Source organism: Pelodiscus sinensis, chromosome 31 (assembly GCF_049634645.1).
Source record: "Pelodiscus sinensis isolate JC-2024 chromosome 31, ASM4963464v1, whole genome shotgun sequence".
Classification (NCBI taxonomy): Eukaryota; Metazoa; Chordata; order Testudines; family Trionychidae; genus Pelodiscus; species Pelodiscus sinensis.
Window position 1 is genome coordinate 5,307,724 of NC_134741.1, and position 22,212 is coordinate 5,329,935.

A 22,212-nucleotide genomic window follows, 5' to 3' on the forward strand; every position below is an offset into this window, starting at 1 on the left:
CATCCCAGGGGAGGGGCAGAGGAACCCAGCAGCACAGGGGTGTCACAGGCGCTTCACCCGCAGAAGGACCCTTGAGTGACACCAGGCAGAAACGCCGCGTCTCGCTCCCTGCAGCTCCCCTTGCTGCCCTGGCAGGCGCTGCCCCTTCTCCCACCGGCCTGGGCCTGGCCTCCCTCCCCCACCCGGCACCACAGAAAGCCCCTTGGCGTGAGCCTGGGCAAGCCAGAGGCCTCAGGCCTGTCCCCTCTGAGGGGCTTGTGCCTCGGCCTCCTCTGCCCTTGGTGCCGGCTCTCCCGGCTGCCCCTGAGCGCTGCTGGCCAAAGGAGGCAGCAAGGCAGGAGAGGGGGGAGGAGCAAGTCCCGCTGAGGCCGACAGCTCGGGCTCAAGCCTCCAGCCCCAGCACAAAACCTTCAGCCGGGCCCGTGTGGCTCCCTTCTGCCCCCGCACACGCTCACAGGGGGAAACGTGCCCCATGTTCCATCCCCGCGCCAGGCCTGGGCAACGGGCTCAGCCCTCGAGCAGCCCACAGGGTCTGTGAGGGACGGACTGAGAGCAGGGCCCCACTGACACCCCCCGTCCTGCCCCACTGGCCTGCGTGCGGCGCTGGCACGGGACAGGCAGGAACAGCAGCCGGGGAGAAAGTAGCTTGGACTGACGGGCGAGTCTCACTTGCTGACCAGACTCCCGGGCCCTGGGCTCTGGGGCCAGCCCCCCTGTGGGTCAGAGCCCCCCGGCCACAATGCTACTCCAGGGGGCCTGGTTCCAGGGCCACCTAACCCCAGGGCTGGGGGGGCTGGAGGCCTTTGCCCTGGAGTCTCAGAGCTCCCCCAGTGTTGGCTGCCAGGAGGGGGAAAGCTTCTCCTCAGGAACCTCTCCCAGGGCAGTGCCCCCAGCCCAGTCCCTGCCCCTTGCAGATGCAGGTAAGAGATATCCCCCCCTTTCCCAGCAAGCAGCCCCCCCCCCTCCCGGGGCTGTAGAAGGAGGATTTGGCCCTGGGCTGTTCCCAGCAGAGGGGGTTTGATCCCAGCCTGGGTCCAGGGAAACTGCTCCCAGCACGTGCGAGGTTGGGGGAGCGAGCAGATCAGTGTTTGCAGATATCTACACTTATTTGCATAATGTGTAAGCAGATATGCAGGGCTCGGCAATTAGGGCAATCTGCCCGTGGTGAGTAGACTTTAGCCCGGTGCGGTGCTCAGTGCAGTCTGCGCATGCGCAGTGTGCGATTCTGCGCGGCTGGTGAGCGGGGTTCGCAGCCCCTTGGCAAGCCCTGCAGACATGGAACTGTAATGCTACTGGTCTGGCAAAAGTTTGTGAATGGGTTTGGCTGTCCATGCTGTAAAAACAAAGGCTGGAAATATTGGCTTGATCCATGGGGGGCTGGCCCAATGTAGGTTGGGGAAAATACTGGGTGAAAGTCTGTGTGTGTGTGGGGGGGGCGAGGGGATTTTTCCCACCAGGACTTTGTCCCTCGGAATTCCCGCAGAGGTTGGGTTTTGTCTTGTTTGGTTTCCCTTTTCCCTGCTTCCCTCCTCACTGGCACGGAGGGGGCGGCTCTCTCAGCCTCTCAGTGGGAAGCCCTGGCACAGAGTTGGGATGGGCAGATGCTCTGAGAGGCAGTCCCTGGGCTGTCTGGAGAGAGAACTTTCACCCTTCTGAATTACTTCATTCCACTAGGATGGCCGAGTGGTTAAGATGTTAGACTTAAAATTTAATAGATGTGTGTCTGCGTGGGTTCAAACCCTGCTCCAGGTAGATACTTTATTTGGAGAAACAGTAATGTGGGTGGTGTTTTGTCCTGCTGTTAAGAGGGGGACTGGATTTCAGCTCCAAAGGTCCCTTTGGCTATGTCTGCAGGGGCAGTTTCTTGTGCAAGAAACATCCATGCTGCCATGTGTGAGCTGTACTTCTGAGCAAGAGCATCCATGGCAGTGCTGATACTCTCTTGTGCAAGAAACCCCTGTCCTGTGTCCATACTGCCTTGGGTCACAGCTGCTGTAACAATAAGGTAACATGAATTAATAGACACATGTCATGTGAAAGCCAAGGTGTCCGTGGCTGGGAATTGAACCCAGGCCTTAGCAGTGAAAGTGCTGAATTATAGCCACTAGACCATCAGGGACAGATGAATAAGCCTTCAAAGTAGGAATAAGAGATCCTCCAGAATAGGGCTTTATTCCGGAGGATCGCGCCAGTCTAGACGCTTTTTTCCGGCTTTTCCCCAAGCCGGAAAAAAGCGGCGGCCATGTTTATTTAAATCCCACAGGGGATATTTAAATCCCCCGCGGATTTCCCTATTCTGAAGTTGAAAATTAGCATGCCCCTTTCGGAAAAGGGGCCAGTGTAGACGTAGCCAAGGTGTTGGAGCAGCTATTAAAAGGCTTCTTCCTTGGCAGGGACATTGTGCTTGTGGATTGGCTGTTTTTTGGATGACTGGTGCTTGCACATGCAGCTGGGCTTTAGTAAATCAGAATGATGCAAATCGTGAGCAACCCAGCGCCTCTGGAAATGGGAGTGGAGTAAAAAGTACAATATTGTCTAAAAAACCCAACTTGATTAAAAGTCAAAGTGTGACAAAAATAAATAACTTGAGTAAAGTACAAATACCCAAAAAAGGTCTTGAGTAGCGTAATCAAGTATTTCTACTTAGTCACTTTCCACCTCAGCCCGGCAGGCAAAGCTTCCTGGACCACAGGACTGGTCCACAGACTTACCCCTGACTTAAAGGAGCCCCAGGAACTGCAGTTTCAGGAAGAAACAGCAAGAGATTTTGATTGGGTGCCAGGTGCTCCACATGCTAATCAAGAGGCATATTTCTGTAAAATGGGACACGGAGCATATTCTAATATGCAGATTTCTAAATCTGGTGGAGCGTGTTTGAACGGGACAAGCACTTTGCTGAGATTATTTGTGTTTTTTAGTTTTCTAAGTGTTGTGTGAAAACATTCCCCATGAGGAGAAAGTGAATGCACATGAGGGTGGGTGTGTAGCGAGCAGGGCCTTCCTAAGACTATGCTTTCAGGGATCATTTCTATAGTCGGTAACTAGAAAAATGCAGCTGAAAGTGGTTGGTCTCGCTAACTATGAGGATGAGTGATAGTGTTTTCTTCTGAACCTGAAACAAGCAGACAGTGTTGCTTTAATGTTATTGCTGTCTGCTATTGATGATTGTTCCTTTTTTCCTGTTGGAAAGCTGGAGGAAGAGAGCACAGGCTGAGTGGTTGGTTACCGTTCAAAATTAGTTTTGAAGTAGAGAGAAGGAGGGATTTCCCTTTATCATCCTGTTCTGGCTTTTCTTGAGTTCCTGGTTTTACTTCTACTACTCTGGTTCTGATCCTGGGCTATGTGGACATTGGCACGATCTTGCACAAAAGTGGCCGCTTTTTTTGTGCAAAAGTGCATCTAGAGTGGCACGGACACTTTTCCGCAAATGCTTTTAACGGAAAACTTTTCTGTTAAAAGCATTTGCGGAAAATCATGCCAGTCTAGACGAGGCCTAGGGGTGCATCCTACAGCTCAAAATAAGTGATGCAAATTATGTAGCTTATTTCGAGTCAATTTTGAAATAACTTATTTTGTAATTCAGTGCTGACTACACAGCGCTTATTTCAAAATAAATCGCAATTCCGAAACGCCCCTCCCTCCTTGTGCCATGAGGTTTACAGGGACGTCAGAATAGCGAGCCCGTTATGGTTTGAAATAAGGGGCTTGCTCTTAAGACACGTCTGTGTGATATGAGCACCACGTCCTAAACCTTCGAGCTAGCCGGCCCACGGGTGTCAGTCTCACAAGTGGCCCTTTCAGAAAGGAGCCTTGGGCAGCCACAGGGATGTTGTGGGCTCTGGAACAAGGTAGGTGGGGCAGGAGAGGCTTTTGCAAGCAGGGGAATTAGCTCAAGTGGTAGAGCGCTCGCTTAGCATGCGAGAGGTAGTGGGATCAATGCCCACATTCTCCAACTGCAGCTTAGTTCTCACCCCTTACTTTCAGTGGCCTTGTTCTCCTGAAAAAGAAAGACTTGGGTCTCCTTTCTTTCCACCCAGCAATTGCTATGCTGCAGAGATAGCAAGACTACCACTCTGTGGTGCAATAGAAAGCCTGTTGGACTTTTAAGCTACAGTGGTTAATATAAACCAAGCTGATCATTCAAAAGTTATAGGTTCAAATCCCACCAGAGTCATTTTAGGTGCTTACTGATTCCCAGGGTTCAGCTTTTACAGAACAGGCAATCCTTAGGCTCACACCGGAGTGGGCTTGAGTCCAGACAGTTCCCAGTAGATCCCAACGGGGGTGGAGGGAAGGGCTTGTACTTGGGGTTGGGCTGGGTGTTGTTCTGAAAGGCTGCAGGTGCCTTTAGATACTTTTGTCCCTGCCTGTCTCCTACCAGCACTGACCAACACTCAGGCTATGTCTACACCTCACTGTTCTTCTGAAAAAAAACTACGCAAATTGCAAACCCCAATTTGCGTAGCTTTTTCTGCTTCTTTTTTCAGAAAAGGCTTTTCCAACATTTGGCCTGTCTACACTGGGCCAAATGTCAGAAAAAAACCAACCTTTTTTTTGGAACATCTCTTCATAAAATTCAGAAGAGCAGATGTGTTCTCTGGACTAAAGGGTTGTGTTTCCGGAAAAGGGTGCCAGTGTAGACGTAGCCCAGGAGATTTTGATTGGCTGCCAGGTGCTCCACATGCTAATCAGGAGGCGTGTTTCTGTAAACAGGGACATGGAGCATATTCTAATATGCAGATTTCTAAACCTGGTGGAGCGTGTTTGAATGGGACAAGCACTTTGCTGAGATTATTTCTGTTCTTTAGTTTTCTAAGTGTTGTGTGAAAACATTCCTCATGAGGAGAAAGTGAATGCACACAAATGTGGGTGTGTGGGGAAGCAGGTGTTAATAAGACTGTACTTTCAGGGATCATTTCTATAGTTGGTAACTAGAGAAATGCAGCTGAAAGTGGTTGGTCTTGCTATCCATGAGGATGAGTGACAGTGTTCTCTTCTGAGCATGAAGCAAGCAGACAGTGTTGCTTTAGTGTAATTGCTGTCTGCTGTTGATGATTGTTCTTTCTTTCCTGTTGGGAAACTGGAGGAAGAGAGCACAGGCTGAGTGGTTAGCTACTGTCAAAAAGTTCAACATTAGTTTTGCAGTAGAGAGGAATGGGGATTTCACTTTGTTTTGTCTTGGTTTTTGTTTAATTCCTGGATTTACTTGTAGGCTACATCTATACTGGTATGACTTTGTGCAAAAGCATTTCTACAGGAGAGCATCTCTACTGGCATATGCTTTTGCGCAAAAGCATTCGTGCCAATGTAGATGCTCTCTTGTTTAAGAAAGATTCGATGGCCATTTTAGCCATTGGGTTTTGTTGCGCAAGAAATAAACGTTGCTGTCTACTCTGGCCCTCTTGCGCAAGAATACTTGACAAGAGGGCTTATCCGTGAGTGGGCGCGTCAGAGTGTTTGCGCAAGAACCACTGATTTTGTATGTTACAAACTCAGTGTTCTTGCGTAAATACTCGCAGCCAGTGTAGACGGGCGGCAAGATTTTGCGCAAAATCTTGCCAATGTAGACATAGCCGAACTGCTCTGGTCCTGATCCTGATCCTGATGTTTTCATGCTTTTATCTCACCTGCTGCTGGGTCTTTTTCCATTTGCTTCTCACACTGGATTCAGCCAGCCCCTTGGATCTGCCTCATGCCTTGTCCCCCATCTGTTCCCTAGTGGCCCTGCGGGAGGCAGAGACTAGCTATAGCCCAGAGTTAATTATCCCTTGGGTTAGTGTCTTTCTCCCATAATGTGTAGCTAAGATATTCCTTAGTAACTGGCAGGCGCCGCGGGGGCTCACCCCCAAACAGAGACACACGACCTCAATATTGGGGCACAAGACAAAACTCACCTGCTCCTGGAACAGGAACACTGACTAGCAGTGAGGCCCCTCCCTGGCAGCACCGAGCAGTGAGAGCTGAGTTGGGGGGAGAGTTAAAAACAGGGGGAGAAGGCTCCATGACTGTGTGAGAGGGAGGCTTTGCCCTGGCCAGTGCGGAATCGTTGCCTCTCCGAGGGGAGGGCAGAGGAGGCCAAGGCACAACCCCCTCAGAGGCCTGAGGCCTGAGGCCTCTGGCTTGCCCAGGCTCACGCCAAGGGGCTTTCTGTGGTGCCGGGCGGGGGAGGGAGGCCAGGCCCAGGCCGGTGGGAGAAGGGGCAGCGCCTGCCAGGGCAGCAAGGGGAGCTGCAGGGAGCGAGACGCGGCGTTTCTGTCTGGATCACTCAAGGGTCCTTCTGCGGGTGAAGCGCCTGTGACACCCCTGTGCTACTGGGTTCTCCTGCCCCTCCCCTGGCACTCAGGGAAGGGCCAACCTAGGCAAAGCAGTGTGACAGACTGGGCCGTGTCTGGGCACAACTGAGGGCGTCCGCTCAGGGCGAATTGCTCAAATCCGTGGCTCCTTACAGCCCCCAGACGGGTGACCTCTCCACACAGGCCACAAACCAGTCCCACAGAGCGCTTCAGCTGCCTGCCTGAAGCCTCACCAGCAAAACCCCTCCGACACCCCAGCAATATCCATGCCCCAGATGGCCCCGGGCCTATACACAGGTGGGGGGTCCTAGCACCCAATCCCACCTACCCTGAATAAGTTCTGCCCGGTTCCAAGAAACCAGCCACAGATCCCTGGTCAATTTACTCTCTGGATCTTACCCACAAATCACGCTGGGTCAATCCTTTAGCATCTAACAACTAAAGGTTTATTAACACAAGAAAGAAAAGCATGAGAGTAAGGTTGTTAAAGAATAGTACGTTACATGCACCGAATCTCCCAGTCCTCGATGCAGGCTCTAGCAGAGATGTTACAGCTACTGGTTTAAAAGTTCTTGTTGCACATCCTATCATCAGGATGGGTTCACAGGTCTTCCAGGCTCTTCGATTCCTGCACTGCTGCCTCTGGGATGAAGTGCTGAGCTGAGAACAAAATGGCATCGACCACATGGCCTCTTTATACCCCCTTCCTGGCCTCTTCTGGTCTCAGCTGGTCACCTGATCCTCAGCCTCTCTCTGCTGGCATCTCTTGGGTCTCCGCCCTCCTGCTTTAGGTGTGTCCTTGGGCCATCAAGTGCCATTGTTCCACAGGGCTTCACTACTCAGCCTGTCCATAGCAATGCTTAACCACATTCAGAGAAATATTCAGCTTCCACACAGATTACAGATTCCTATCTACTCACACAGACATTATACACTCACATAAATAGCATACACAGGATCAGCAAACAACAAGCTCCCATTCAATACTCCACATGGCTCCATTTTATACCAATTTCTGGGGCCAACACCCCCACCTAGGGGTGCAGCAGGGATCTGGCTGCTTCCCTCCAATTCGGTAATGTGACAAGCAGCCTGCCCCAGGTACCGTCCATAGCTCAGCTGGCAGAGCAGAGGCCTGTAGCCGGGGATCGGCAAGTGTCCTTAGGCTGCTGATTCAACTCCAGCTGAAAGGAGAGATTCTTCTCCCTCCCACTGGCTGCAAGCCCGGCCTTAGGACCAGGCGGCTGCCTTCGGTCTGTCCCTTTGGGGCCTGGTGCTACAAATGACACAAAGGTTTTGGGCACCAGCTGCCAATCAAATGCCTTGGGCTGCGCAGGCCTTGAGTCATGGCAAGAGCTGGAGGGGAATGGGGAACGGCTGCACTTTGGAATGGGAAGGGGGTGTCTGGGACCATAAAGTAGAACAGTTTTAGAGCTGCTTCCAAGGAAGGCACCGTGGCTTAGTTGGGTAAAGTGCCTGCCTTGTAAGTAGGAGATCCTGGGTTCAACTCCCAGTGGTGCCTTGTTGTAAGGTCAATGAGTCCTTTCTTCCCACCATTCTTCAATATGTGTCTGGAGTTGGTTTTACCTTCAGTTGAGCTTGGTGGTGCCCTCACAGTGGGAGTAGGATAATAGCAAAGAGCAGGAGGTGACGTAGGGGTTTTATTTAGTGAGGCTTAGCTAGACTTGCTAAATCAAGCTCTGGAAGATGGATTGCAGTAGCGAATTCCACCAGAGTGAAGACTAATGGTGCAATTAGTTAGATGCCAGCAATAACAGCCTCACTGCGGGTAACTCACAGAGGCTACATCAACACTAGAAGTTTTCTCTGTAAAAAATATGTTACTGAGGGACTCAATTGCATGAGTCATGATCTCATTTGCATATTTTCTGCCAATGGGATTGCTGTGCAAAAACAAGCTGTGTGAACATTTTTTTGCACAAAACTCCCTTTTTTCACAAGATTCTTATGCTCCCAAAAAGAGGTATCCTGATCTTGCAGAAAAAGGGGGGTTTGCACAAAAAGAAAACTTCCATGCTGCTTGTTTTTGCATAACCCCAGCACAAAACCAGTTTGTCAGAAAATATGCAAATGAGATCATGACTCATGTAATTGGGACCCTCATTAGCAGGGCTCTGCAAATAATGTAATCTACTCGCCCATGGATGTAAGTAATTACATCCCGGAAGAGCTGGAGCAGAGCGATCTGCACATGCGCAGAACGATGTGCGCGTGCGCAGAGCACAGAACCATGCAAAACCGCGTGGCTGGCGAGCAGAGCTCCCCGCTGCTTGGCAAGCCCTGCTCATTAGCACATCTTTTGCTGAGAAAACTCACAGTGTAGACACAGCCGGAGACTCTGGTGCTGGTCATGCAATAGAAGCACATTATGTTTAAACAGCTGCCATGTGAATGTACCTGAAAGTCACAAGGATCAATGATCTGTGTGAAAGGCAGGTGGCCAGTAATTAGAGCCCCAGGTATGGTGTGTGCACAAAGGAAGGTCGGAATGTGCACTGGGCAGTCTGATAATGGTGTTTAGTGAAAAGTAATAGGTGTAATGGCATTGCACAAGAGGGTTTTTCTTGCGCAAGAAGGGGCAGTGTAGACGCTCCTTCTGGTGCAAGAGCCTCTTCAGAAAAAAATGGTGGCTCATTAGCTATGCAAATGAGGCTCAGCAATATTCCACACTTAGCCTCATTTGCATATTACTCATGCAAGAAGCATAGACATAGCCCAGGTGTCCCTTCTGCTGGGACAGGCACGTTCTTCTTAGGGGTCTCAGAGTTTGGGTACCTTGTTGCCCTAGGAAGGGGTCTGACCAAAACATAGGCCTCCCTGTGAGCAGGATTTGATTTGTTATTTGACTTATTGGATTTCTAGTCCAACAGCTTAATCATTCAGCCACCACAGCTCTGAGTCCTAGCAGCTCAAGGAAAATGGTAAATAACCTCAGTGCCCAGGTCTGATGTCACCTGACACAGAATTCACACAACAAACCATTTCAACGGTCATAAAGAGGGTCCTGGCTGCTCTGGTCTGAGGCTGGCTTAGAGGTGAGTTCTGCTTCCAGGTCTTCTCTCCTCCTTCTTGGTCTTCTTCCTTCCTTTCCCTTTTCCTCCTTCTTCCTCTTCTCGTTTCCCCTTTTCCTTCTTCTCCCTGGTCTCCTTCTTGGACCCCAGTTTATAGAGTGAAAATTGAGTCCTGCTTAACCAATTATTTTAGTTTAATTTTACTAACCAAAGCTAACATACTATTATGATTTACCTAACCAATCATATCCCACCGCCTTTGTTGATTTTCCTCCAGCAAAATTAATGATACACCAGACAGAAACAGTTACAATCCAGGCAGTGATCACACAGACAAACAATAGGAAAGTGAGGATGATAATCAAAGAATGCCAATTGCACAAACACAACTATTGCTAAGCAGTCTTTTCCCAGACAAATGCTGTTCACTAAGTTTTCTCCACCCACCTTGAGGTCTGTTTCTTACTTGGTGACAGTGGGTGTCATTAGGATCCAAGCCCCTTCTCACAGACTAGTGTGACCCTATTGAAATGCCATTTAGATGGAATGTGAGCCCAGGCTCTATAGTTAATAGCTGTCACTCTTCAGTCTGGCTGCAGAAGGCTTTAGTTTAGATCTGCCAAATAGCTAGAGGCCTTCCCATGGATCCATATTGTTACAGAACCTTTCCAAGCATGAGATACGAGAAGCCACAAGCACAGTCAACACAACTGCAAAGGGACGCAACCCCTCAGTCTTCTGACCCAAAGTCAGACACCTTATCTTTTAGGCCACACAGTCTTGGCCTCTTTAGGACTGGACATTTTGAGGTGTGTAAGAAGGAAGCAGTCTAGCTAGGCCCCCCTCCTTTGTTCTGCCAAAGCTGGTTGGGTGGGGTGGGGCTGGTTATGGGGAGGCAGAGTCCTGTGCATGTCTCATGGTATCCCAGAGATGCTCCTTGCAGCCCTGGAGAAGAAGGGGGCTCTGGGTAGAAGGAAAAGAAGCAAAGCTGGTCCCAGTGGGCATGAGCTGAGGCTCCAGTTCAGCCTAATTGAGTCACTGCTAGTTCACATGTTGTAAGGGGCAGCACTCAGGACCTTGAGTCCTGTGATCTGAGTTGAAATCTCAGTGGGACTGGGTTGGTTGCTGCAAAACCCTCCTGCTTTATGAGCTTTGGGTTCCTTATCTACAGGCTCCTCAGAGAGAGTGCTGGGTGTCTGGAGCTCAGTCTGATGCTATGGTCTACCTGGCTGAGATGGGCTGGGCCCTAAAACTTAACCTGCCTGGAGCTTGCTGCTTACCCTTGTGGTCCCCAGGAGATGCCAGGCTCTGACTCTTGCCCCCTGGCACTAACAGGTGCCCCCGTCTAAAAACTCTTCTAAATTGGTCTTTCTTGTCTCTCTCAAGGCATTTTTCTCCTCCGCAGCGCACAAGAGAGATGCTGGTGCCAGTGGTCCTGCAAGGCAAGATGAGCTTTGCCTGCCCCCTCAGCCTGACTCGCTATTTGGCCCCATTCCTGCCTCTCTTCACAGGCTGACCCACTGGCTGAAAGGGGCTGCGGCTGCTATGGACAGGGAAGGAGAAAGAAGCCCTGAGAGGTGAAGTAGCGGGAGGGAAGCAAGGAGCAGAGTGTCAGCTGCCAGCCGAGAGTCACAGGTGCCCTCTGCCTCCTGGGACTGCCCCTCCCTGAGCCCCCAGCCCCCTGTCTCTCACCGTGCGCCCCGTGGGGAGTCCCCTCGCTCTCCCATTGCCTGGCGGTGACAGAAGCAATGGAGACAGGCCCCAGGGAGCAGAGTTGCCCCCCTGGGAAAGTGCCTGCTACACAGGGGAGAGGCAGCGGCTCCCTCCACATGGTCTCCAGCCGGCCCCCTGGGGGTGGGGCCTTGGCTGCTTCCTTGCTGGCCTAACAAGAGAGCTCATTGCCCCGCCTCCATGAACCTCCTCACAAAGCTGATTGGCTGGCTGAGAATGCCACTCAAGGGCACAATCACTCAGCTCCCTGGCATGCCCTGAGTGATGGAGCTGACTGACGGGAGGTGTCGGTGGAGCAGGTCAGAAGCCCAGCCCCGTCTCCTGTCACTGGAGACATGGCCCTGTGCTGGGATATGAGAGTATCCCAGTGATGCTCCTCACAGCCCAGGAGAAGAAGGGGGCTCTGGGTGGAAAGAAACCAAGTAAAGCAGGTCCCAGTGGGCATGAACTGGGCACCAGTTTGGCCCAGTTGATTGAGGGGTGATTGGTGTCATGGGCAGCGCTCAGGACTCAGAACCCTGGAATCTGAGGCCCCTTTCCTGCCTCCCTTTCCGGGCTGACCCAGTGGCCGAAAGGGGCTGCGGCTGCAGCTGGCAGGGAAGAAGCTGGAAGGCAAGGTGCTGGCAGCAAGAGATTCTGGCTGCCTCTTTGCCCTGGGTCTGTCAGCCACCAGCCACCTTGACCAACCCTCAAACCAGCTGGACTAGCCAGCCCACGTCACAGTGAGTCGCCAGTGGCCCTGTCAGAGAAGAGCCATTGGCAGCTGCAGAGACGTCCCTGCTGCTGCCTGAAGCGCCTTTCTTGAAAGGGCCACTGGTGGACTGCACTTTCGTAGGCCGGCTAGCTCAGTTGGTTAGAGTGTGGTGCTAATAACGCCAAGGTCATGGGTTCAAGTCCCATGCTGGCCACAGGTGTGTTCAGTTTGGTGACTTCCCTTCCTTTAGCTGCCTGCTATGGACAGGGAAGCAGAAAAAAGCAAAAATGTGAGCATTGCAGGAAGCAGGGCAGAGATCTGGTAGGGGGAGGCTCCAGCCTGCACAGCCCCAGTGGCTAAAAGGGCCTTGGCCTGGCTTCCTGTCCACAAAAGCAGGGGAACTGATGCCCAAATTCCTGCTGCTGCAGTGGCTACCTCAAGGCACCATCTGGGGGGCAGGCTCTGGAGCCCAAGCCACACGGGGAGACTCAATATGAGTGGGAGGCCTGGAGAGGCCTGGAGCGTGTGAGCCCTGCACAGAGGCTGCTGCTGGGGGCCTGCTTCAGTGGCCCAGCAGCTCAAGTTCCTCTGAACCAGCTTCCCCCCTGGAGCCACCCCCCAGCGCTGCTGAGGCCCCTGACACGAGGCAGTGGGACCACCAGAGGAAGGTGCCAGCCTTAGCCCTTCCTCCCAGCCTCCTCCCCCTCCCAGGGTCTTTCCCCAGCCCCTCCCCAGTTCTACATTCCCCACATAAAAACCAGAGAGTTTGTTCTTTCAACAGGGAAAAGTCCTGATTGTATTACCAGTGGGGGGAGAGGGGGAGACACAGAGGGCAAAAAATGAGGAGTAAAGTTAGTTGGAACCAAGGGGCTGGGTTTGAGCTACTGCAGAAAAATGGACTCTGCCCCTGGAGCTGCCCTGTCCTCTCCAGAGCCCTTAGGCTGGCACTGGGGAGGCCTGAGCCCAGACAGTGCCCAGCCAAGGGGGAGGGAAGGGCTGGGGGATGTTCTGAAAGGCTGCTGGCACCATTAGACCCTTTTTTTAGCAGTGAGGGAGAGGTGGGAAAGGAGCCTGAGTTAACCTCTTGGGTCACAGCTGCTGTAACATGTGGCAAGAAAGTTGACTAAGGCCATGAAAGTTGACTATGGAGTTGTTTGGTAAAAGTTGCTGTGGGCTTCCCTGATTGGGAATTGAACCCAGGCCACAGCAGTGAAAGTGAAGACCATCAGAGACACATAAAGCATGGCTCCTTGCTCACCTACACTAGCCTTTCACAGGCCATTTAATGTCCACTTCAGGATGGGGGCGGGGTCCATTCTCCCTTGCCCAGAGGGGACAAGAACAGCCAAATAGAATATCAAAGCAGCCAGACTGGGCCATGCCAGTTTGCCAAACCAAATAACTAGCCCCCCCCCCCCCCGCTCTGGAGTCTCTGCCTCTCATGGGCCTTCTCATCCTCAGGCTCCGCTTTTTCTCCAGAAAGACCCTGCTCTGCTGCAGCCACCTCCCTCCGGCTGTCACTCCTAGAGCAAAATGCATCCCCTTCATTCTGACTTTGCACACCTGGGATTTTAGCACTCAGAGCTGCACCTGACACCAGCATTGGCTAGTGAGGGGTCTGAACAGCTTCTGCAGAGAGAGTGAAAGAGATACAGCCACTATGGAGCATCCTTGTCAACTGTCTCAGAAAGCAGAGGAATGTAAATTCTTTGTCAGGTGGGACAGTGCCAGAGACAGAAATTCACATTCTAACTGTCCCTTCTTCAACTTTAGCTCCTGATTAAGCCCCTTTGAAGGAGCCAGATACACAGGAAGGGCTGATCACACCCCTCTGAAAATCAGCTTTCCATGGGTATCTGTAGCTGGCTCCGAGTCATGGGCCTTGACATCTCGTCTCCCTCCCGAAACCAGGGAAGTGTCTCCCACGGCTACAGCCTCCTGAGGCTCTATGGCCGTGTCTGTACAGCAGGGACAGCAACACTCACAGCCCCACAGGAGGGCCCCTGGCCTAGCATCGTGGCCCCCTGAGCAGCCTCTGATGTTCCCTGCTTGAGTCCCAGAACCAGCCCTGAGTGATGGGGCAGAGGGGGAGCAGCTCACACATGCCAAGGGGCTGGCCAGGGGCAGGACATGAGCCTGCAAGGCAGCAGTGACATCACAAGAAACTTTTGCAGGACCTCAGCTCATTGGCTGGGAGGCAGTGACCTCATAGAGGGACCATGGCAACAGCCAGGTGGGACATCTCAGAGACCCCCCCATGGCCTGGCTGCCTGGAATCTCCTTTGTGAGGTTTCCCCTTGAGGGCAGAAGGGATTGAGGGTTCCAGCTGGGAGTGTCTCTGTGGAGATTTCCCCTGTGGGGCAGGCAGGGTTGCAGGAGAGCCTGGCACTGAACCTCTGAGAGAGGCAAGAGGATGGGCTGCAAACACCCGATGAGGATGGGATTTGAACCCATGCATGCAGAGCACAATGGATTAGCAGTCCATCACCTTAACCACTCGGCCACCTCATCTGAGCTGTTACAATTTGCTTCAAATCACCTGAAGTCAGCACTTCAGGGAACCTTTCTGCCACTTGCTGACTGGCCAAGGACACCCAGGGCTGGAAGGTTTTGGCTTTTCACAATGTTCCCTGGGCTGTTGTACAAAGCTCAGTGCTCGTAACAAACCCAAACACCCCCTGGCTACATCTACCCTGTTTTGTGCAAAAGGTCTTGCCCAACAGTGTGTCCACACTGCCATGTGCTGTTGCACAAGAGAAGTGCTTTTCTGTAAAAGCAGCCATGGCAGTGTGGATGATCTCCTGCGCAGGAAAGCTCTGACGGGCATTTTAGATATTTGGCTTTCTTGAGCAAGAAACCCCTGTTGCCCGTCCACACTGCCACCTTGTGGACGAGTTCTTGCACAAGAGGGCTTATTACTCGTGGGGAGAGCAATAACTTCTGTGCAAGAAGCCCTGTTGTCTGATGCTGCACTATAAATTTACTTGTGCAAAAATGTGCCTTCAGTGTAGACGCTCTGCAAGATTTTACACAAGAGCAGTTGCTCTTGCACAAAAAGCCTGCAGTGTAGACGTAGCCCTGCAGTGTAGACACAGCCTGAGAGAGACAAGGAAATGAAGTGGCCAGAGCCTCCCCCCAGCAGGCTGGCCCTCAACAGGACGGGCACGTCTACACAGCACCCTCACCTCGAAGAAAGCTGTGCAGTGTGAGTGGGCTGCCCGGGACCCCAGGGGAAGGTCTGTGGGGAGTTTCCAAGGCAACAACAGCTACAAAGTTTCATAATCTACACTCACGTGACTGTGATTTATTCCTCCACTGGCAAGTGTCTCTGAAGGGATGAGAAATGCAGGGCCCAGGTGCAGGGAGCCGGGTCACATTCTCCTGCCTGAGTCTCAGTCCTGGCTGAAGCCTGGCTACAGAGAGAAGAGGCCAGTGCAAACAGCCCCATGGCAGCGAGGGAGTCAGTAGGTAGCTGGGTGGGTGGAGCAGGGAGCTGGGGGCAGAGTTCAGCTCTAACTCACTAGGGGTGCATCCCATAGTTCAAAATAATCAATGCGCCTACAGGCAGTCCCTGGGTTACGTACAAGATAGGGACTGTAGGTTTGTTCTTAAGTTGAATCTGTATGTAAGTCGGAACTGGCGTCCAGATTCAGCTGCTGCTGATCAGTTTCAACAGTGGCTGAATCTGGACACCAGTTCTGACTTACATACAGATTCAACTTAAGAACCCCAGGCATCCCCAAGTCAGCTGCTGCTGAAACTGATCAGTGGCTGATTCCAGGAAGCCCGGGGCAGGGGCTTCCTGTAGTCAGCCACTGGTCATTTTCAGCAGCTGCTGACTTGGGGACACCTGGGGCAGAGCAGCTGGGGTGCTGCTGGGTTGGTCCAGTGGCCCAGAGCGGCGCTACGGGACCAACCGGCAGCGCCCCAGCTGCTGTACCACAGGCGTCCAGAGCAAAGCCGCGGAGCATGGGGGCAGCGGGACAGCCCAGACGCGCTGTGGCTATCCTGCTGCCCTTGGGCTCCGTGGCTTTGCTCTGCTTTGCTCCCCGTCCCCCGGTCTGCAGACCGGAGGGAGGGGGAGCAGAGCAGAGCAAAGCTGCGGAACACGCGGCCAGCTGACAGCCCAGACGCATCTGCTTTGCTCTGCTCTGCATCTGCTGGGCTGTCAGCTGGCCGCGTGTTCCGCCGCTTTGCTTCCTCTCCCTGGAGACCAGGGAGAGGAAGGGCCCCGTTCGTAACTGCGGATCCGACATAAGTTGGATCCGCGTAACTCGGGGACTGCCTGTATTTTGAAATAGCTTATTTTGTAATTTGGGGCTGGCTACACAGCACTTCGAAATAAATCCGCATGCAGGGACGTCGGAATAGCGAGCCTGTTATAGCTTGAAATAAGGGGCTTGCTCTTAAGACGCGTCAGTGTGATATGAGCACCACGTCCCCTAAACCTCCGAGCTAGCCGACCCACAGGTGTGAGTCTCACAAGTAGCACTCGCTGGGATGTTGTGGGCTCTGGAACAAGGTGGGTGAGGCAGCAAAGCCTTTCGCAGGCAGGGGAATTAGCTCAAGTGGTAGAGCGCTTGATTCGCATGCGAGAGGCAGTGGGATGGATGCCCCCATTCTCCAATTACAGCTCTCTCCTTTAATTTCATTGGCCCCCTCCCTCTTCCTACCTCCTCTCCCAAAAGAGACAGACCCTCCAGTGGCAAAGCAGAGAGTGGAGATATCCAACTCCCCAGCCCATGAGGCTCTGGGGTGCAATGGAAAGCATGTTGGACTTCTAAGCTGTAGTGGTTAATGTGAATCCAGCAAGACATTCAAAGGTTGTGGGTTTAAGTCCTACCAGAGTCACTTTTACAGACCAGTCAATCCTTAGGCTGACACTGGGGTGGGCCGGCATCCAGGCAATTCCCAGCAGACCCCAGTAAGGGTGGAGGGAAGGGCTGGTCCTTGGGGTTAGGGCTGGGGGTTGTTCTGAAAGGACCATTTTGTCCCTCCCTGTCTCCTACTAGTGCTGAGCAACACTCAGGCTGTGACACGGCTGCCAAACATCCTGGACAGTTAATAATGAGCCAGACGGGTTTGTTGGTAGCTCAGTGTGTGGAGCCTTAGATGAAACATTTAAAGGTCCCTGGCTCAATCCCAGGCTTTGGCATGTCTCTCTGCAGCAGGGCCCTCTCTGTTCCCCTTGTCATGCTCGTGCCCTGTGACATCCCCTCATCCATCCTGGCAGCAGCCCATCTTTGCTTCTAAACCTCCCTCAGATTGGCTGCTTCTGCTTCCTTGGCTAAAGTCCCTCCCCCTGTGCATGTGGCTGGCAGGGATTGCTAGAGGGATCCATTTACATGTAGCTTCACTGAAACCCCCCTCATTGGCCTGCACCCAGGTCAGTCCATGTGTGTTAAAGGGCCTCAGGGAGCACAGAGCAGAGGGATCCCCTCGACACACACACACAGTCCCAGCCCCAAGCCTCCCCCATATCCCAGATCCTGTGCCCTGACTTCTCTACCCTCCCACATCCTCACCCCTGCCCTGAGCCCCCCCCCACTCTCACACACTCCCCAAATCCCTGCCTTGAGCCTCCCACACTCCACATTTTAATTTCTTACAGGTACTGTCCTATCACAACCCCTCCCCCAACTTCCTGCCTTGAGCCTCCCCCTCGCTCCTGCCCAGCCCAAGGGGTGGTGCCCAATAGAACAGTCCCTGTAAGAAATGTGTCACTTTCACCCCCTGGGAGCAGCTCAGCCATGCAAAGGGGCTGCCTGGGGCAGGACATTAGCCCTGGAGGGCAGGGGTGGGTGTGGCAGTGACATCACAAGGGCCTTTTGCAGCCCCTCAGCTTATTGGCTAATGGAGGTTGGGAGGTGCTGACCTCACAGAGAGTCCATGACAATGGCCAGGTGGGACAGGCTGCAGGGCAGGGGCCATCTCAGAGCCCCTCCCCCCCCCATGGCTTTGCTGCAGGGAGTCTCCTTGAGATCTGCCCTTGAGGCCTTTTTGGAGCCTTCTCCTTTCCCACGACTAACTGACCTAGAAGGCCGACGTCTCTGTGGAGAAGGGAAGAGCCTCCAAGAAGGCCTCTGTAAATGCAGCAGGGGATTTAGCTCAAGTGGTAGAGCGCTCGCTTTGCATGTGAGAAGTAGTGGGATTCTCCAAGGGGGGTAGAAATTTCCAATTTTTCTTTTACCAGCAGAGCCAGCCAGGGGGCTAAGTGGCTCCAATAGCCCCCCCCCCCGGCTCCCCGCCCCGGCCCCCACTTCCTACTTGCTCTCCCCAAAAGCCAGCCACGTTGGGGCAGAGAGCTGCTGGACACCAGCCCTCCTGGGCCAGACAGTGGCAGGAGCACTGGAGGCAGGTTGCAGGTGGGGCAGAATTAGCTGCATTGGAAAAGTGCTGCCTTTGCCCATGAGAGGTAGCAGGATTCACTCCCATCTTCTCCCACCTGCTCGCTGGTGCTGAGGGGCCGGCCCCTTTCCTGCCGCCCCAACTCTTATTCCTACAATGCGCTTTGTGCAGGGGCCGCTGGCCTTTCTGCCAAGGTGCATGGCTGGGAGCCAGGACTCAGGACCCTTCCTAAAATATACAAATCCCCGCCCCCCACGACCCTCTGTTCCACTCATACGGTCTGGCTGCTGCCCACATGGAGCTCAGGCGCCAGGTGGGTGACTTGCCTTGCAGCTGTGACAGCATCAGACCCCTGCCACCCACCTGCTCAGTGTGGAGACCAAGCCCAAGGGTGGCACTTGGGATGTGAGTTACACAAAAGCCTCTTGTCTCTTGTTCCTCGTCCAGTTCCCAACATTAGCTGCAAATTCCATTTTCTGTGGGGGTGTAGCTCAGTGGTAGAGTGTTTGACTACAGATCAAGTGGTCCTTGGTTCAAACCCAACTGCCTCCTTAGAAAGTTTCCTTCTAGTGAAAACATTTTCCTTTCCAGGTCCATCACAATCTGGCTTTACATTGCTTGAGGTTCTTGACATTAATAAGAATCCTTAATGCAGAGCTACTCAACTTTGGAAGCCCTGGGGGCCACAATGAATGGCATTTAACCAGGATGGACAGGGCAGGTGTCCTGAGCTGGTGTATTCTAGAAGCTGAGAATGGGTGACGGGAGGGATCACTTAACAAATGTCTGTCCTGAGGATTCCCTCAGGACAATGAAATTGGCTGCTGTTGTGAGACAGGATCCTGGGCTAGTTGGGCAACTGGCATGGCCCAGTCTGGCTGTTCTGATGTTCTGTTTGGTTTCTGTTCTTGTCCCCTCTGGGCAATGGAGAATGAACCCACATACCAAAGGGGACAGAAAGTGGCCTGTGAAAGGCTAGTGTAGGTAAGGAAAGAGTCTTGTTTAAATGTCTCTGATGGTTTAGTGGTTAGGATTCAGCACTTTCACTGCTGAGGCCTGGGTTCAATTCCCAGTCAGGGAAACCAGCCTCACTTTTCACCTGACATCTGCCAAGTCATTCATCTTACCTCATTGTTACAGCAGCTGTGACCCAAGAGGTTCACTCAGGGCCCCTTTCCCACCTCTCCCTCATTGCCAAGACAGCACCTGCCATTTTCACAAGCCCTTCAGAAGGGCAGAGCTGGTGACTCAAACTGCCCCTCCCCTCTCCCATGTGGGCAGCCCTGCAGGAAGCTCTGTGGCACACACAGCACTAGCCCAGCGCAGTGTCAGGTCGGCACAAGATCCATTGGTTCAGTTTGGTTGTTAAAGGAGACAACCCAGAACTGGCTCCAGCCCCCACTCAGTAACCTGGGGAAATGACCCACCAGGCCTGGGCCCCTCGGAGAGGCAACGATTCCCCACTGGCCAGGGCAGAGCCTCCCTCTCACACAGTCATGGAGCCTTCCCCCCCTGGTCCTGCCTCCCCCTTCACTCAGCTCTCACTGCTCGGTGCTGCCAGGGAGGGGCCTCACTGCGAGAGCCGCCTGGGCAGGTTCCTGCCACAGAGACACGTCCCAGAGCAGGACGGATGCTCAGACCGACACTGAGTGTTGCTCAGCGCTGGGGTGAGACAGGGAAGGAGAAAAGGGTCTAACGGCGCCTGCAGCCTTTCAGAACAGCCCCCTGCCCCACCCCAAGTACCAACCACTGCTCCTACTGGCTTGCTGCCAGCTACTCCCACCAGCTACCCTGCTGGCCACCTGCCACTGTTCCTACTGGCCACCCACCAACTACCTGCTCTTGCCCCTATCGTTCACCCTGCTGGCTGCTTGCTCCTGCCAGCTGCTGCTTCTACGATCAGGATCGGTCTGGCTCTGGGCTAAACCCAGTGATTTCTGCTCTTTGTCAGTTTCCTTTGTGATTTCAGCTCTTGGCCCCCCACCTAGGCTGGACAAAAGATTCCAGCCCCCACTGGAATAATATTTCAAAATAACAAAGAGATTCCTTAAGGAGTCTGTTTTAGGTCTATCCTTAGCATGGGTAGTGGGGGAGGGAGAGACAGAATGAACCCGTCTCATAGCTCATGGCTGGAGGACATGTGGGCTGCTGGTTCACGCTCGTTCCCCCCACACCCAAAGTCCACTCCACTTCAGTCTGGAAGGGGAAGGCTCATCCATCCCAGACTTTTTTCAATGATAGTGTCTCTCCTGCAAGCACTGGTGTCATATCTTACAATTCCTACAGTTAGAGATAAAATGGTTTGTGACCCCACAGCAGCCAAATTAGTTACAATACTCCACATTCCATTCTCACAACAGATCCTCCATCAGGCCTATAGCACTGGCTGAACTGGATTTACATAGCCACAGCCCGGATTCCTTTCCCAGCCCAGCATGAGCTGTATTTACAAATCAATAGTTGAGTATCTTGCAGGGCTAAACAACTGAAGGAGTGTGCCCACAGCTAGGACGGCTCTCCCCTTTCAGCTGGCTGTATTGGAAGCAGTGGTTGAGACCCTGTTTACTTCTGTAGTGTAGACGTACCCTGAGCGAGTGGGGGTGATACAGGGGGAGCAGCTCAAACAGGCCAAAGGGTTGGCCAGGAGCAGGACATGAGCCCTGCAAGGCAGCAGTGACATCATAAGCACCGTGTGCAGCACCTCAGCTCATTGGTTAGGAGGCAGTGACCTCACAGAGGGTCCAAGACAACAGCCAGGTGGGACAGGGGCAATCTGAGAGTACACACTACAGGGTGTTTGAGCTGCTCCCCATGAAAAGCGGAGAGAGGGAGCCCTTGGGGGTGGGATCCACTTGTGCCTGTTGTTCAGGGTTAAATAAGATCTCCCCCAGGAGGTCGCCTGTTCCCTTTCCACCTTCAATTGGCTGGGAATCAAATCAAGCAAGGGACAGCAAACGCCAGGCACTGTCATTGTCTGGGCCACAGATAAAGACCCTTTTGGAGCTGTGTTCCAAGGAGGAGTCTCTGCAGGCCCTGCAGTCCATGCGGAGGAATATGGACATTTATGCCAAATGGCCAATGGTCTTACAAAGAAAGGCCACCTCCCTCCTACCCCCGCATCCTAGACCAAGTCAGAGCCAAGGTCAAGGAATTGCGGCAGGGGGATGTGAGGGAAGCTCACTGAGAAATCAGACGAGAGACGGACACTGTCAGTAAACACTCATATCAGAAACGCTCCTCTGGATGCTGGGCCCACCAGAGCCGTGTGCTGCTGCCATCTGCCTGCTCCGTGGACATCTTCCCATTGCAGAGAGCGCGCCGAGCCAGACTGTGACTAGACAGCCCGTCTCTGGGCACCCAGGGGCTACATCTACACTGCAGGCTTCTTGCTCAAGAATGGCCGTTCTTGCGCAAAAATTTGAGAAGCATCTACACTGCACGCGCGTACTTAAGCAACTAAATTTACGGCAAAATGTAGGAAAAGAGGGCTTCTTGGGCAATAGTTATTCCTCTCCCCATGAGGAATAAACCCTCTTGTGCAAGAGCTCTTGCACAAGAAGGTAGTATGAACGGGCAACAGTTTTTTTGTGCAAGACACCCCTATGGCTAAAATGGCCATCAGAGCTTTCTTGCACAAGAGAGCGTGAACACTGCCTCGGACATTCTTGCCCAAAAGCACATGGCAGTGTGGACGTGCTCTTGCACAAGATGTTTTGCACAAGAACTCTTGCACAAAACAGTTCTTGAGCAAGAAGTCTGCAGGGTAGATGTAGCCAGGGGTTGTTTGGGTTTCCTACCAGCACTGAGCTTTGTACAACAGCCCAGGGAACATTGTGAAAAGCCAAAACCTTCCAGCCCTGGGTGTCCCCGGCCAGCCAGCAAGTGGCACAAAGGTTCCTGGTAGTGCTGGCTTGGGGTAGGTTGAAACAAACCCACACAATTCAGATGAGGTGGCCCAGTGGTTAAGGGGATGGACTGTTAATCCCTTGTGCTCTGCAGGCATGGGTTCAAATCCCATCCTCATTGGATGTTTGCATCCCTTCCTCTTGCTTCTCTCAGATCTCTCTTCAGTTCAGTGCCAGCCCCTCCTGTAACCCTGCCTGCCCCAGCCCCT

At 53.0% G+C, this 22,212-nt stretch overlaps 1 protein-coding gene and 8 non-coding genes across 9 annotated transcripts in view; 7 read left to right on the forward strand and 2 right to left on the reverse strand.

The window, feature by feature from the left end:
- Nucleotides 1-22,212, reverse strand: part of LOC142821592 (uncharacterized) — a 361,188-nt gene that overhangs the window by 57,804 nt on the left and 281,172 nt on the right. The gene's annotated exons all lie outside the window — the stretch shown is intronic.
- Nucleotides 3,004-3,219, forward strand: LOC142821724 (small nucleolar RNA U3). Its single transcript, XR_012898413.1, has one exon. It is a non-coding gene; the product is annotated as a small nucleolar RNA U3 (small nucleolar RNA).
- Nucleotides 3,880-3,952, forward strand: TRNAA-AGC (transfer RNA alanine (anticodon AGC)). The gene has a single exon. It is a non-coding gene; the product is annotated as a tRNA-Ala (tRNA).
- LOC142821713 (small nucleolar RNA U3) lies at nt 4,894-5,109 on the forward strand. Its single transcript, XR_012898399.1, has one exon. It is a non-coding gene; the product is annotated as a small nucleolar RNA U3 (small nucleolar RNA).
- On the forward strand, nt 7,742-7,815 carry TRNAT-UGU (transfer RNA threonine (anticodon UGU)). Its single transcript has one exon. It is a non-coding gene; the product is annotated as a tRNA-Thr (tRNA).
- Nucleotides 11,891-11,964, forward strand: TRNAI-AAU (transfer RNA isoleucine (anticodon AAU)). Its single transcript has one exon. It is a non-coding gene; the product is annotated as a tRNA-Ile (tRNA).
- TRNAS-GCU (transfer RNA serine (anticodon GCU)) lies at nt 14,180-14,261 on the reverse strand. Its single transcript has one exon. It is a non-coding gene; the product is annotated as a tRNA-Ser (tRNA).
- Nucleotides 18,579-18,650, forward strand: TRNAC-ACA (transfer RNA cysteine (anticodon ACA)). Its single transcript has one exon. It is a non-coding gene; the product is annotated as a tRNA-Cys (tRNA).
- On the forward strand, nt 19,108-19,179 carry TRNAE-UUC (transfer RNA glutamic acid (anticodon UUC)). The gene has a single exon. It is a non-coding gene; the product is annotated as a tRNA-Glu (tRNA).